Source organism: Rhipicephalus sanguineus, chromosome 8 (assembly GCF_013339695.2).
Source record: "Rhipicephalus sanguineus isolate Rsan-2018 chromosome 8, BIME_Rsan_1.4, whole genome shotgun sequence".
Lineage (NCBI taxonomy): Eukaryota > Metazoa > Arthropoda > Arachnida > Ixodida > Ixodidae > Rhipicephalus > Rhipicephalus sanguineus.
This window is the reverse complement of record NC_051183.1, coordinates 116,939,708-116,956,849: the sequence shown is the minus strand read 5'-3', so window position 1 is coordinate 116,956,849 and position 17,142 is coordinate 116,939,708. Positions and strand designations below refer to the sequence as shown.

General features: G+C 43.0%; 1 long non-coding RNA gene across 1 annotated transcript; it reads right to left on the bottom strand.

The window, feature by feature from the left end:
- Nucleotides 1–2,502: 2,502 nt before the first annotated feature.
- Nucleotides 2,503–7,334, bottom strand: LOC119403463 (uncharacterized). The gene is made up of 3 exons (XR_007417220.1): nucleotides 7,103–7,334; nucleotides 4,476–4,513; nucleotides 2,503–2,610 (listed from the first exon to the last, which is right to left on the bottom strand). It is a non-coding gene; the product is annotated as an uncharacterized LOC119403463 (long non-coding RNA).
- Nucleotides 7,335–17,142: the final 9,808 nt, after the last annotated feature.

Here is a 17,142-nt window from a genome sequence, read left to right as displayed (position 1 = left end):
AGGCTAATAACTGTTATTGTTCACAACAGCAAATGTGATCAATCATTATAGCCTGTGCTTTATGCAGGCCTTGAGGAAAAAATGTGTACATACGACGCCACAACCACATACATACTCAACGTAAGCTGGAAGGATCGGCAAAATAAAATATAAGCCAGTTATATTTCATGCAGTTCAATGCCTTGTTGCACCAAGTAAATAAGCACAGACCAAAACAAAGTTTTCACCCCTGTATCGAGTGCCCCTCTAGGAGCTTCTGGACCAGCCTAGTCTAGATCCTATTGCTTATAAGGACAAGACACAAAGTTCCTGGATGAAACAAACACAAGCACATACCACACCTAAACCACATGCAAAAAGCGAACTACCGCTGCAAGCCATAGGTGCGCTACAAAACAATGAGTCATCACATGTTTTCAACTACTGTACAAGACCGCAGCATCAGCACTGCAAATTTGTAGCACCAGCCATTTCTTTGATTAACACAGCATGACCATGTGGGCTGTATGTTTACGGCTTAAGGATAATTTACAGAAATTTAGCGATGGTGCACCTTGTACCAGTGTGATAAATCTCCAAAGACCATCTCCAATGGGGATGCAGCTTTGGCCACAACCAAGAGATGTGCTAGCCGAGCAGACAGTAAATAACTGCGCTCCCTTCATTGTTATCATTCGTTAGCGTCCCCACGGTCACATCTGCAAGAGCTAGAAACAGAAAAAAATCGGCAACAGGTTGCTTGAATGCATCAGACGTCTGTGCAGCCAGATCACACATCACCTACTTCTAGTAGGTCACTTGTTGCAAATGGAAGTAGAAATACGAGAAGCATTATCTACTAATATGCTGGAAATATGGACCTTATCTTTGCCCATGGACATATTGTTACAGTCACAAGAGACAGCTGGGAGTCCACGTTTCTCCTGAAACCAAACCAGACAAAATGCTCTGTTCTTCCACCCCAAGCGTGTACATGGCACAGCAAATGGCTCACACATGACGGCATAACTCATCTTCTAAAGAAGCATTGTCCTAATGTTGCATACACGTGAAAAAAAATTTAAACACGCAACTATATAAACAAAAGAAATGTTCAGTAACACAATATAACTAAATCTGCTGCTGTAAAAGGAATAAAAGGTAAGCAAAAAAACAACCAAAAAGATCCGGAGTAGTGAATGCAGTAAAAGTCACTCGACAGTCGAGTCATGGTGCGAGAAATATGGTTCATTTTGAGACATGACAGACATCAGTGTGGGAAAGTCGATGGGAGTGTATCGAGGTGCTTTTTGGGTGCTACATGCCATCATATCTACGAGTCATCTGTTGAGGCAATATATACTGCTGAGCAAATAGAAGTTGGAAAAAAATTGAGGGCCCTACTTGAATGCACACAGCCTGGCATGGTTCCTCAGCAGGTCCGTGCACGATGGCGTCACTCTGAAAGAAAGTAACCTGATAAGCAACTAGCATGTTTATATGTACTGGTAGAAGACAGATTTCAACCTGTGCACAGAGCACTATCACCTGTGCATTTTTCATGGTGGTGCCATTCTACACTCCTGTGACACAATATTACATCCGTTAACCCAACTTATCACCTCACACGATGCCTGAAACAGGCTTAAAGGATTTTCAAGCACTGATGTGTCAGTGTGGTAGCAAAACTGACTGCCATGCAGAATGCCCGAGTTTGATTACAGTTCAAACACGTGGTTTTTATTCTTTGCATCAATTGCTATTTTTCACCCACAATAAGCGTTGCCAATGCCGACAAAGAAACCTCTACAAAATATGCTCTTTAACGTGATCAGATTAAAACTGTACAAATGTCTTAAGGCATGATCAAACAGACAGCAATAGTTACTGCCATAATAGCAAGTAATTGCATCTCTTTTCGACAGCGACTTATAAGAAAGGTGTAGTTTCTCTCGTCATTTGCTTTCGTGCTAACGAATCAATGTTGGTCATACTAACAGCTGCATTAACCAGGGACTAAAGAAACATCAATGTATTGTCGCTAGAGTAATCTTCGATATTTAGAGCATTTATAGCCAAAATTGTGGCTACATCCCCGTATCTGTAGACACATTCTGTTTTAGGCGCATAGCAGGATAACGAGAAATTTTGCAGGCCTATGAAATCGCAAAGTAAGCCAACATTTAGTGTCACTATATAAAAAGCAATAAACGCTTCGTTTCATTGCCATAACTATTGCAGTGTTTGTTTCAGTCATGCCTTAATACATGTCTACGGATTGTTGCGTTTTATTTAACAATTTTTACAAAAATAAATTTATGGATGAAAGTGCAGCTCTTTCTACATCGTTGTTCAGTTGTGCTTACACAGCTTATCATGAATGAACAAATTACATTGAGTCATAAACCAACCATCTACAATGATACTAAAACACAAGGACAAAAACAACTCAGCGCATTTCATGATTTACACATACACCACATCACCCAATGTTAATGTTCTTAGATGGTCTTGTACCTCAGATTGATCTGGTCCGACTGATGTGATGCGTGGACTGATGTGGCCCATTCTGAAGCTGTCCTCCCTTGGAGCACTATCTTTATGTACAAAGCTTGTAGGCACAGTGTTCTCCTGAAAAGGACAGCATAGACATGAAATAAGCATAATGAATGGTGGGTACATATGGCCTCACAGCAAACGGTCTTGGACCACAGTACAGATTTAGCTTTTCTAGCTATGCAAATAAAGAGTCGGTATTTTACTGCATGACATATACATGGCCTTGAAAATTAGAACTGCAAGGCACTCAAATGAATTACGTATCCCTTCGACCTCTTGTCAAACATGCACCGCAACAATGTTAGCAAAGGGTGATAAAAGCACTCAATTTATTTACGTAAAAAATTCGGCAGATCCCACGTACCGTGGGAGTCGATGTTATGCGAAGCATGCGGCGGGTAGGTGACTGTGGCGTAACTTTTTTTACTGAGCGACACGTTACAAAATGACGCTAAAGATTTGTATAAATTTTATACGCACTCATATATATGTTGAAGAGCCGCATATGTGTAATATAACCAGTTGTTTACGGTTGGGTAACGCTGCCAATGGCAACGTGGGTATTACCAACACCAGTAGCGGTAAGCTGATATGTAGTGCTTATACGTGTCCCGAGAACGCACGCACGTTTCACGAACCCGTGTGCATGTGTGCAAGACGTTCTTTACAGTTCTTGAACAACGGCATCATCACCGTGATCAGTGAGCACCAGCAGCTTGTCGTGACTTGTTATAGGATCCGGTCGTGATTGTGGTGATGAGGGGTCCATGTGTAGTGAAGTATGTGGTATAGTAGAGCTTTTGGAATTCGTGGATGCCTCGGTCATTTCGTCGACAAATTGCCTGTCGACAGAGCCGGCGACATGTCGGAACCTGAAGCCACCCTTCGCGTTGGAGAGGTATAGGCCGTGGAGGCTGGTAGGCCTGGATAGTGCTACGTAAATCAACATCAGTGGATGGTGTTTGTCATATTGGTAGACTACCTGGGCGTATGTGGCATACGTAGCCTAGTCTACAAAGCGGCTGTCAATCAATCTGGCATCATCCTCGGTCAGCATGAGGCCATCGCCCAGCCTCGTAAGAAATGAAGAGGACGCTGCGTCGTTCTGGTGGACGAAGTGCACTTTACGGTGCGGTGATGTGGTTATCATATGTAACTTTCGTTAATGTATTGCTCCGGGGTCGAGCAATGCTTCAATATAGCTTGCTGAATCATAGGAATACAAACGTAATGTTTATTAGACTGCTATAAAAGCGGAGCCAACACTGGAACCACAGACGTTGGTCTGATATGACGCCTGTATCGTAGAGTACACATCGTAGGAGTATCATGTAGTGTTCATTGCTTTCTTGTAAAATTAGATAACCAGCACCACAACCACAATGGACGTTGCACCGATATTACGCCTGCGTAGGCTGTTTTTTCAAACCAATTTATAGACCTGGCGTGGCTCAGTGGTAGAATACCTGATTGCCACGCAGAAGGCTTGGGTTCGATTCCTGCTGGGATCGTAATTTTCATTCTTTCCATTCGTTAAGTCAACGCTGCCGATGTTGGTTTTACTTAACTCTCTAGCATTTAAGTTACCAATGTCTGTTCTCGCCGTTCCTGGGTAGATTTAAACTGTCAATCACCTGTGGCGCATACCCGTACACCGCGGCCCGTGGTAAACGGGTATGTGCCACACGTGTCTAGTGGAAAGGGTTTGACGACGTACGCCACAGGATTTTAACGTTATTCATGTCATGACCCGGCAATCATGTTCGTCAAATTCTCCTACCCTCCCATGCAAATCTTGGTCTACACAAAGTTAAGGAGGCGATCATGAGAGCACCCAGACGTAGGCGGCTAGATAGATAGATAGATACGTAGATAGAAACGCTCAAAGTGCCAGAGGTTCGCTAAGAAATGCTTCGCATTTAAAAAGACTGACCTACCTTGCAGCACTGACGGCAATTTGTTGTAAGCAAGGATTCTGAAAACAAGTGCAAAGACTTATTATACAACAGACATGTTTTTTTTCGCTTATTTGCTATTCATTTTTGAACAAGACCACTAACACAGGGAAACCATTTAACAAATGAATATAACAGCAACCAGTTATGTATTCATGAGCAAAGAGCCAGGAAACGCAACAGCCGAGAATGAGGAAAAACGAAAAAAAAAATCTTTAGTGGTACAGAATTTCCTGTCATGCTTACACATAAAAAAAACTGCAGTGTTGCCTAGAGCGTTTACTTACACCCAGTCAGCACGAAAAGCTTTGAGCACCTGCAGTGTCATATCCTTTTAAAAATCTAGTGCCACTACGGCAAACACCTGGCAAGCGATCACCTTTGGTGATATCTTTACAATGTTGTCACCCAATGCGTCGCTTTTCAGAGTGATAACGTATTACTGAGGCATAGTGTCGGACCACCGTGGCTCATAGTAGACTGTCGAATGCCTCACAAAAGTGAAAGTACTCCCAAAAGCGATCATCGAAGGCAATGACTCCTGCTCCACCAACTCCAAAACTTTGTCCCTGGTGTACGCGTTGGCGCACTCAGCCATGGTCTAGCCCATGGACAGAACTGCAGAGTTGAGAATGGCACGATTGATAGAAATGAAATCAATGTATGGGATTGTTTTGGCACCAACAGTTCTACGTGAGAAAGAACTAAGCACACTCAACACGACCAACGCGATGAGTCCGATCTCGAACTGCATGAACTCCTCCGATAATGATGACAAGTCCACGCCAACGTAGTGGCAGAAACATACCCAATCTCGAGGGCCTTACTTTCGAACGCTAAAAACAAGTTTAAAACCTACTGCGTCATCAACGCCATCTTTACAGTACGAATCTCAAAGGCTGCGTTTTTGTTAGCAACAACAGAAAGTACGTTATGCGTGGTAATATGAGTCGTAATATTAGCCACTCATGCGGCTAATATTACGGTCAAGCCAGGCCAAACTTAGTGAAAAGTCAACATCGCTGCTTTCTTGTGGCCGCTAGGCTGGCTCGGAGCACACTTCGCGACGCATCATATGGAAACGGTCCCACAGTTGCGACGTAACAGCAGGGCTATGGCAGCTATTTCAGTAAAACTTCTTTTGGGCATAGTTGGTTCATAATCCTAGGAGTACATTTACAGCGCAAACGCAAAGACGCACCACAAAGAATGAAATGACACACACAAGCGCTGTGTGTTTCGTTTCTTTCTTTGTGGTGCGTCTTTCAGTTTGCGCTGTAAATGTACTTCTAGGATTATGGCAGCTATGCTGGGACCGGTGGAAAACAAATGAACAGCCGGGAAAACAGAGCAGTGAGGACCATAACAACAGGGTTCTGCTATATAAAGCTTAGTGGGAGTGATAAGAACTAATCTCGGCTACCCAAGTCTGAACGCGTGCCTAAATCCCAAGTACACAGGCATTTTTGCATTTCTCCCCATTTAAAACACACTTACCATAGCCTGCAATCGAGCCTGCATCCTCATGAGAAGCAGTGAAATGCCTTAGCCACTAAGCCGCTATCGCAAACAATCCCGAATGATTTACACATTTTCCCCAGTAGAAGACAAGCACGGCTTCAGAGACAGCCATTGTTCTCTTGCAGGAAATACACATCTGCCCACATGCACTTACACTAATTTCCCCACGTTATTATAATCATTACAATTCACCATCATCTCTAGCTTTTCTAAGGCAGTGGCATGACAGCCTACAGTGTGTTATTTGTCATTCCTTTATCCTTGATACAAGAAGAGAAATTTCGTTTTGACTGCATTCTGTGTAACGAAGTTTGCAGTGATTTACAAAGTTGATTGGATGCATGGTGGACACCAGGAAATTCTAGTTCTGCAGAAGAGCGTGAAGGTGAGCACCTATGCCAACAAGCTGTGCGTCTCTCAAACGTTAATTTGCAAGCCACCACGGAACACTAAATGGCTTGAAGTTTGCAGAAAAATTGAACACCACAGAGTAAACATAGGTCCGTGCAGTCTCCCTTTGAATTCTACATTACAATGGCTGCTGCAGAACAATTAAGATGGCAAAGCTAGATTTCAAGGACATGATAGCTGAAGAGCAGTTTATCCAACTAGCCTTTATGGAGAGTCTACAAATTTATTCCTGCCATGGTGTATAAAAAACACAGTGTGAAGCAAATATCAATACCATTAAAAACGTTTTACAAGTCAGGCCATCAGACTCCTACTATTCAAAGCAAGATTGCACAGTATGCTTCCATATTGCTAGCAAACATGCACAAAGGACGACATAGAAACAGAAAGGACAACCACTAGTGCCTCTTTCTATGTCGTCCTTTGTGCTTGTTTGCTAGCAATATAGAAGCATACAATCAATAACAACTAGCCCAGCTTAATGCATTAACAAGATTGCACAAAATAAAATATGACTAATCAGCTGTGTGCTTTTTTTTTTCTTTGAAAACCAACTAGGTAAAAAGCAAGCTGCAATCTTCAGGTTCACATGCCTATACACTTTTTTTTTATTTTACACTTATGAGTAGTGATGCACGCCATTCAACACATATCAAAAATTATAACCTAACACTCACCGAGTCTGTTGAGAAGGTTATCCTCTAGGCGATCATGCCGTGCCTGCAGCTCGTCTTTCTCTCTTCTTAGAATTGCCAGTTTGCGGCAGAGCGTTGCATTTTTTTTTGCTCTTCAATGAGCAATTTTTTCGGCACGACGTCGTCATCGGCATCGTCATCGGAGCTGGTGGCCCGGTCCGAAAGCATCCCTGCCATTTTGCGCTGATGCGCAGCCTTCGTATATTGCGCAGTCTTTTTCGCTGATGGCACCTGTGATAAAAAGGCCCCTCAATCTTGTGAAATATAAAAAATAAAGATGCCGTATTTGTATTTTTCTTTCGCAAGTTCTGAACATAAATCTCCATAGGAAAAGATACTATAAAGCACAATTAAGTATTTTCACTTAGTGGCACTAAGACGTGAACAGTGCCGGAGAAGAGACAGCTTGCAACGTGGAGTACAAGGAAGAGCAGTTGGCAGCTATCAGAATGACAACATAGGCATGCATGTAACTGTTTTATGGTTGGTAAGACTTGTGCAATAATATTTTGCTAGATGTCGAGATATAAGACCAAGTCTGCAGTTCACATGCGAAAACCAGCGGCACCCACTGAGCCAGGGGCCTTAACACCCTTATAGATTGAAGCAAGAAATTGAGCTAGGTAACTGTTTTTTTTTATTCTAAGGTCTGCCATGTGAAGCTGATTATAAATCCGTGACAAGAATGAGCATATAAAACAAGGGCAGAAAGCACTATTTCTACGTGCTCTGTTCTTTTGTGTCAAATTCGTACCAAGTTCTTAGTCAGCAGAGACACTCTCCTGCTTTTCCTCAACGAGTGTCAGCAAGCAGCATGCTTTCCTTTCATTCTACCATATGCAAAGCCAAGAGAGCGCATCAGATTCACAAGATGAAGGCCGCCTATTTTTTACAGCGAAGCTATTATGCGTTTCGTTATGTTGTTATGCATTCAAAAACTACCATCATCATGAATGGCCTGTACCTTTCCAGCACGTGCCATGCAATAACTCAGCCGGCACCCACTTTTTTCATCCTCTTCTGCTTCACTCTCTACACTGCTAGGCCTACCGATGCAATGCCCAGCCGCCAATGTGGTCCGACTTTACTTGGGCGGATGACGCAACAACATGAGCACTGGCAGCGAGTTGACGATGCAAGATGCTCTAAAAGACAAATTATTCCCTGTGTCACGAGTCCACTGCTCTTCTCCAATGTGATACACCAGGACGTTGGAAAGTAAATATCAGCTATAGATGGGCACAACTGGTAAAAGTCTACAGTATTTCCTCCTCAAAGGCAAATGCACACAAGCCTGTACAAATGGGAGTGTACTCCAGACTGGCATCAGTCAGATGGCTGGTGACCGTGCGTTTGGAGAACATTGCCGAGTGCATGAGCAGGACTATTTCACGAGTCGCTGAGGCAATCCGCTGCCACGCCTTGGTCTAAAAGGGGCCCTGCAACACTCAGCCAAGTAATTATCGAATGACTTCTTTAAGAGAGCCCACTGCACAAATATTTTTACAGTTGATCAAGTACGAGCAGGGTTACCGGGATTTCTCACACACTTTAAGCGCTTTCTCTCTCTCCTTTCACCAGTGAGCATGCTGAAAGCCCCCACCCCCTGTATCCATCGACCTCGATTTTTCGAGGTCGATGGATACAGGGGGTGGGGGGATGACAAGGGGCCAGCGCACATCATGACCTTGAACACTCTTTTTTCCTTAGGCCACGCAGCTCGCTTTCAGTATGACCCCGAGTAGGTGTGCGGGCATGTCGCGAAATTCCTGAGCAGCCGCAATAACTGTCCAGCTCAATGCTAAAATCAGCCAATGGCTATGGACTATGTGTTTATAGCGCAGTCATTTGGGATTATGGCATCATTTGTAGAGGAAAGAACGAGATATTTCTGGCCAACTTCGAGTTTTTAATTGGAATTCCAGACCGCACACATCGCTAGAATGTTTGGATACATGTTCTCAGGAGCCTCAACTACCAATCAGCAGAGTTTTCTTACCATGCTAAAAAAGTCTTGCAGGGACCCTTTAAACTGAAAGACTTTAGATGCAACACAGATGATATAACACGGGTGAATATCTTTCGAAGGATGTTTGCTCTTTACTTTAGGCAAAAGAGGCTCAAAGCACTGCTGAAAAAGCATTTGTCACATCAATGCGCCAGGAGAACATAAAAGGGGTGCTGAGTGGATGATGTGGCATGGATAGACACATAATGAGAAGCTTTCAGGCTTTCTGTTCACTAAAGAATATAGTGATGTGCAGCATTGCAACAAACCACTGTGACAGAGTATTAGTGCACAGAGGGTGGAAAAAGTTGTCACAAGCTTCAATTACTCACTACATTAACACTTATAACGTTCACTCACTCATAGTATAGATAGTATGACTTATGCAAAATGTACATTGCCGTTCGAATACTTCATAAACACGAAACGTTCACTTAGACTATGATGCACTTACACATGTGCTTTGAGAACTTATTAGTACGGAACTTATTCAAATACAGAAATGCACCATTATTGAAAAGAAGTTCCTGGTATTTCTTGGGAGAAATTCATCAAGAATGCACACTTCTCTAGACTTTCAATGCACACAAATGGCACTCTGAAAGTTCAGAACCATTCAAAGATCAATATTCAGTATCATATTACGGCAGGTATAACACAGTATAGAATGGCCTTGGTTCACTAGAGCTATCAATGATAACCTAAATGAGAGCCCATATTTTATCATTTCTCAGTGCCATTTAAGCAAGTCAGTGCCTCAATGTTGTAAACAAGCAGTTTGAAACAGCAAATGCAGTGAACACATACACTGCCAACAATGTTTATTTGGAGAATTTACTCTCAGAGTGCTGCCGCTGAATTCAAATGAACTGAAGAATAACTTTAAATGATAAGTTATACTGATAAAAAATTTTTACAACTTCATCCACTGGTTCATAAAATATTGCAAGAAACATTGTTGGATGCCAGGATTAAAACTGTGCTCTTGCAAGTTTACCCACAATGGCATGCGCATCATAACTATCATGACTTACACAAACACTGGATTTTGTTATTGTACGTACATGTGTCACCAAACGAGGTGCTTCAGATGTGTCGCCATCAAAAATAAAATCCGGAATTGCGATTTTTCTCCTCACGAGCCTTCGAATGAGGTCTCCTTTTGACACTGCAGCACAATAAAGAGAACAAAAAACAGGATCAAGAACGAAAGCATGACGAACTTATGAAAAATGTCGGACATATGCATGCTGGCACAGCAGTTGAATAATTTATAATAATTTAAGCTAAACATTTATTTGCACCTGTTGTATTTGTAGGTGCGTTCAAACTATCAAAAGTGATATGGAGTAAGCTTCGACAATCTACACGCCATAATTGCTTCTTTGAAACTACCAATTCAGAGTCAAGGCAATCATGCATTCTGTATCCGCAACAAGAACGCTCCAACTTGACGACACGTACAACAGCAACTTCTTTGTGAACTGAAAGTCCCTACGGCTAATGGCAGCTTCATTTCCCAAGGCCAAGATTTTTTTGCTACGACTGGCATGGCAGGTTTCTTGCTGCTGTTCTACGCTGCAGAGATTGCAAGGGGCAATGGAAAAACCTGTGAGTAATGATAACGTGAACATGAGCAAAGAGCATGCGTGTTTAGTAGATTAACGAGACCTTTCAATATAAATACATTTCGGAGTGCTCGACAGCAGTTCCCGCAGTTAACCCTTTCAGGCGTGATTTATGAAAAAAACAGCCTGTAAATATTTTCAAGGCACTCGATAATTCTATGGCAACAAAAATAATGTCATGATACGTTGATTTGTGTTTTATAATAATTAATCTAAATTATTTGGAAATTACTATCTATATTCCGGAAGAGAAATTCGTAAACAGAGGGTGTGTGCTGGAGCCTACGTTTCGACAAGTGGCTGCAAAAAGACAAGTAGACTTGTTGAAACGTCGGCTCCAGCACACACCCTCCGTTTACGAATTTGTCATTGGTGATAGTACTATCAACAATGTGATCACATGCAACAGTACACTACAAAATGCAGTTCAGTGACACATTTATTACGCAGGAAGTTCAATTCATCCAAACATTCTTTCTTAGCCACTAGTCGACATAACTAGCAATAACAAATTGTGTACGCCAATGAGTGCACAAGGCACCTGAAATGGTTAAGCGTGAGGAGACAGCAACGGCAAACCACTAGAACTGTTCGCGTACGCTGCAAACCTATACTACCTGTAAAGAACGCAACAATTCTAAAGGTTGTGGCAACATCCGAAGGTCACGTTTTTGCAGGAAATTCACCTCGTACTAATGCTATTTACAACTCGCAACATCCGTAAGAGCGCACAAGCACATCTGCCGGCACGCAAATCTAACACAAGAAAATAAAAAAAAAGCTTTTGCACTACAAAGAAAATCGCACACATCCGATGGTCATTTCGCCAAGCATTGGCAACTTGCAGTGCGTGCGAATAAAGATCGCGTAAAGTTATACATGCACTATCGACTATTGTTCAACAGCTTGCAATGCGTTCGCGTGTGGGAGCTGCTGAGCGAGATGCAAACGCGCATCATTTGTCAAGTGGCCAACAACGCAAACGAATGGAGGAATGTAATGAAAGCGCGAGTTATTTTCTCTATTCGCGTTCCGTAACTGACACATGGATAGAGAAACATACCAGATTCAGTAATCCGCGGCTCCGCACACGTTTCACCGTGACAACCAAAACAAAGCGGGTAATTTCGACGGGTGGGCGCAGTTTCGACGGGTACGCAGCAATTTCGACGGGCACGGAGCAATTTCGACGGATACGGAGCATAATCTCAACAAAATTTCAGCACGCGCAAAACATTGAAATAAGAATAGTACAACCTGTATGAAAATTACTTACGGCCAAGCTCCACAACGTCAGCCATGTAAAAATCCTCGTCGCTGTGCTTCGCCTGCTGGCTTGATGTGCTGCACCAATACACCATCTTTTTTTTTGGCCAAGTCGTCCACCGAAGACGGGGAGTACTTCTTTATTAGCGATACATGGACTATCGCCTTCGCACCGTCGTGGTACTTGACGTAGGCATAGGTCGGTGTACTCGATGTGGTCATTTTGATTCGCACTACACGGATTCAATGACACGAGCGCACTGCACAAAGGCACAAACTACAGGGCCTACGAGAGGTAGCCATCTTATAAAGAGATGTACCACGTGCTTTTTTTTCTGTTGAAGCATATAGAGGTGCTGCATGTGTTCCCCCTTGTAACTGTAGTAGTTTAGTGGTAGGGTGGCCACCTGGTGGCTACCAGACGACTATAGATTCATCACCCAATTTTGCTCATTTCTTTTTTGTTTCCGCGTCTGTTTCGCTGTTCACTATATTTGCGGCTTTCAGACACTCGCCTCGTTCGATATATCCTACACTACTACAAGAATCCTCTCTACGAGTAGAGGCGATCGAGCGAGCCTGTGCAAGCAGCGGCTGTATTGGCTGTATGCTGCGAGTGATCGCGTTTTGGATGTTGACGTACTTCCACAAACGAAATTTGCGGTACTGCGTGTAGAAAATCTGTTACAGTAAATTATTTAGGGCATCCTGAGACTTGTCGGCATTCTTTTTATGATTTTGAGGGGCCTCAGATTCACTTGACACAGAAAATGTGGAGGGAGCAAAGCTTCACCGCATGAACAGAACATGCCCGACTGATTAAAATATTGGGTGAACAACCCCCCCCCCCCCGCCCCCACTGTGCGCACGCCTATGGTTACCGCAGTGACTTCTTCATGAGAGGAACGTGTGATTGGAAAACTGTAAAGAGTGCATAAATAAGAAGTAATTGAAGTAATGGCTCAGTGTAGGGGTAGTCTTACAAAGTAAAGACTGATATAATTTCCTATGGTTCCGACATAGCACTCTCATGAAAGTTCATTTTTTATACAAAGCGAAGTGAACAAGCACAAGAAAATGTGTAACAGGGACAATGAAGCACTACAGGTGGTCTAAAGGGCATGCACACACATATGCTATATATATATATATATATATATATATATATATATATATATATATATATATATATATATATATATATATATATATATATAAACTGTTGGGAAACAAATATTTATATCACTGTTGACAACGCTTCCGTTGTGTTATACCCACTACTCGAAAAGAACTGGCCCATTGAACTATTAGTGTGTGTGTGTGAGCAATCGATGTGTAGTACCCATGCCTCGATCGTGTTGCACATCGAGCCACGTGCGAGCTCATATGGCTCACGCGGCTCGATCTTGCAACACGAGGCATGGGTACTCACACACACGCGTATATATGCATGCATGCGTATATCTGTGTGTATATATGCGTGTTTATGTGAGCAATCAATGTGTAGTGCCCAGGCCTCGATCGTGTTGCAAGATCGAGCCACGTGCGAGCTCATACGTGGCTCGCGCGTGGAATATCGACGGCTCGCACGTGCGAGCCACGTGCGCGCTCAGTCGTTTTGTAATTGGGTTTTGAGGCCCAGAGGTTTTAAATGCGAAGCATTTCTTAGCAAACCTAAGGCACTATATATGAGTGAATGCTGACGTACGTTACGTCAGGCGGTAAGTTACTCTTTAAACGTCAGTGCAATCGGCGTGCCTGGTAAGCGCACGATGTGTACACATAATTACTCCATTTACAAAAACACGTCGATCAACCTCGTAACGCTTGATTCAAAGCCAGAAAGATACAGCACAGACAGCTACTCGCTGACTGCTTCGCATGAAACCGATTCCCGCAATACGTCGGATCTGCTGAAGTTTTTTTTTTACATGCCACGTCTTGCAAGATTTAGCCATGTGTTTTTCCATATAGCGCTTCTTATGAAAGCTCGTGTAAGCAGCGCTATATTGAATACGACGTGACTCGATTTTGCAGCATGTGACACATGGGTGCCACACGTAATTAACAATTACGATTACACACACACATACAGAGAACACATTATATATATCAGGACCGTATTCAGGGAATCGCTGTTACGTATAGTATATACCTATATATGTATATATATATATATATATATATATATATATATATATATATATATATATATATATATATATATATATATATATATATTACAATACGTAACGTTGCAGATGCAAGGCAGATGTGCCATGTCGCGTAACCATGGCTTAAAATCTCCCTTCATCGGAGGGAGGGGCGCTGATCATAGGGCGGCGACATGTGTATATTGGTACGGTCACAGTGTAGTGAAGCAAAGTGTCCCGAGAATTGAACAAATGCTTATGACTGTTACAGAAATAAATATATCATTCAGAGTGTACTTCGGTTATTTGCTAAAAGGGCCGATCCAGTCAAGCACAAAAAAGGGCATTTTGGAAATAAATTATCAAAAATAAGATATGCAAACTCAAACGAAATAAGTCCATCTGTAACACAGAACATTACTTCACCCACTGCGCACTGAGAGTGTGCTAAGTTATATGGACATAGTGCCTATTATGAATTTGGTTTGCGAGCACATACCACCATACCGACCCTTATAATGATTTCTGTAGTGACAAAACTACCATTTTCAATGAATTTCAAACATGCATTAAAAAAAAAAAACCTCGTTACTGGCGCTTTGTTTGCTTTCTTACAGCCCAGTAGCCGCCTTGTCGCTACGCTGGCAACAATGTTATTAGATTATCTAAAAACGTTGCCAGTCAACGTTTTTAGCATAGAGTTTCAGCTTTGTAAGAAACTCTGTGGTTTTTAGTAATCTAAAAACGTTGGCTGGCAACCTGCTCCGACCCGAGTTAATCAATCACAACAGTTGCATAACTGCGTTCCAAAACAAAAACACGCCCATGACAAAATTTGCTAAAGCTTAAAAAATGTCGCGCCATCTAAAAGCAGCAATAAGAGACACTAAGTTGCCGCAGCACAACCCTACCCAGCGCTGCCCTATTTGAGCGTTAATTTGTTTAATTTTTCGCCAACAGATAACGAGACAGTCAGCAAGTTTACAGTTTTGGCTGACTGGTTTAGATTTTGATACATGGGGATTTTTGCGGTTTCGCAACTCATATGACTGAAGTACTCTGCCGACCTGCCAGTGCATTTTTTCTTTTCTCCATGTGCGGTGACTTGCTCAACTTTCTCGCTGCTCGCAGTTTGTTCGTGTCGTCGTGTATGTATGTTTGTGACGAATTTCAGTTAGGCTACTGAGCCATAGTCTACTAGTCGCTTTTGACTCATTACTTCACGATGAACCAGCAGAAAGAGCCGAAGCGCCGTAAGCTGCATTTGGTGGATGCGGACAAGCCCTTTGTTGTTCCACGCTCGACGGTTTGGTACAATCAACAACGGACCTCTATGCCAAGCACCTCTACGGCACAGCCTTCGACTGACTTCCTGCCTGACGACGCTGCAGGCACCACAGACACGGCAGAGTTGGACGCAGATGCCCAGCAGGAGGTAAGCGCTGAAGCTTCTAGCGCTGGTAGTGACGACAATGGCCTACCACACCACTTCGACGCCCCGGATGCCGCGAGTGAAGCTGGCGACAGCATTGGCGACTTATTCGCTGATGAGCAGTCGTTATACCTGGACTCCGATAGCGAAAGTGCCTGCAGCAGTGAGGACAGTGACTGTGCCGATGAAGAAGAAAGTGCCAGCGCCAGTGAGCCTGTGCCGCATTTTGATGACACGGAGTTGCTAGCTCGATGCATCCGCGACTTTGGTCAGAAAACACTGCCCTGTTCCTCAACGACACTGGCTGAGGCAATTTTATTGATTATGTCGTTTGTTGTGGCTCACGGGCTCACTTGGTCAGCTGTTGACGACTTGTTGAAGCTTGTTAATGCTTTGCTTGGGCATCAGCCGTCTGGTCTACCACGGTCGAAATACCTGTTTCGGAAGCTTTGGGCACCCGAATGTGACAAAATAGTCCAAAAACATTACTACTGTGAAGTGTGCATGTCTGTACTCGAAATCTGCCCAGACCAGAGGAGCCTTTCCTGTTCTATATGCCACCTAACATGTAATATGATGGAAGTAAAGAAGAAAGGGTGCTTCTTTGCGATTATGGATATTAAGCAACAACTGCAGCACATGATCGCAAGAACAAAAGAGCTACTTTTCAGCAGCCTCGTAAAGCTCAGAGATGAGCGAAATTCGGGCACTTCAATCACGACAGATATTTCGAATGGGGTGGTCTGTAAACAACTTCGTGAAACGGGGCTTGTGCAGTGGAGTGACCTCACATTGACTGTGAATACAGACGGCAGTCCACTGTACAAGTCCACTAATGCGTCCATCTGGCCGATTCAGCTGTCCATCAACGAGCTTCCACAGCCCCATCGAAATGCCAACACCTTCCTCGCTGGCTTGTGGTTTGGGGAAAACATCCCGATATGGCGGTGTTCATGGGAAAGTTTGTGAAAGCATTTCAGCTGATTGGAGAGATCGTGTGGCAGCATGGTGTCATGGACCTGGTGTCTAATGTATATCTAGCCTGCGTCTGCGTCGATGCCCCTGCTAGAGCAGCTGTTGGAAACCAGACCCAATTCAATGGCCTCTTCGGTTGCCCATGGTGCCTAGCATGTGGAACACTGGAAGATGGTAAGTTTGTTGCAGCAACATTTATTGTTAATGACATTCATGCTTACCATTACGGTAATATGTCAGTCTTGTACTATAATGCTGTCGCATTGGCAGACATACTATGAAATGTGTGTTATGAAATTATATAAACATGCTTGCCAAACTAAATTTTTAAGTGTCATGTTCAGCCATGCGACATGCATCTTTTCATACTTTCAAAAGAAGTTGGTATTTATAAGTACTTCATGGCTGACTCTTTGGTTCACACTGTGCTAGTAGTCTGCTGTACAATGTACACAAAAATACGTAAACTTACTAATGAGACTGTGACACTCTTATTTTCTGTCCGACCTTTTTTGTGTAGCTTGCTCATTCCCATATTTGCTTTGAAGGTAGGAATGCAC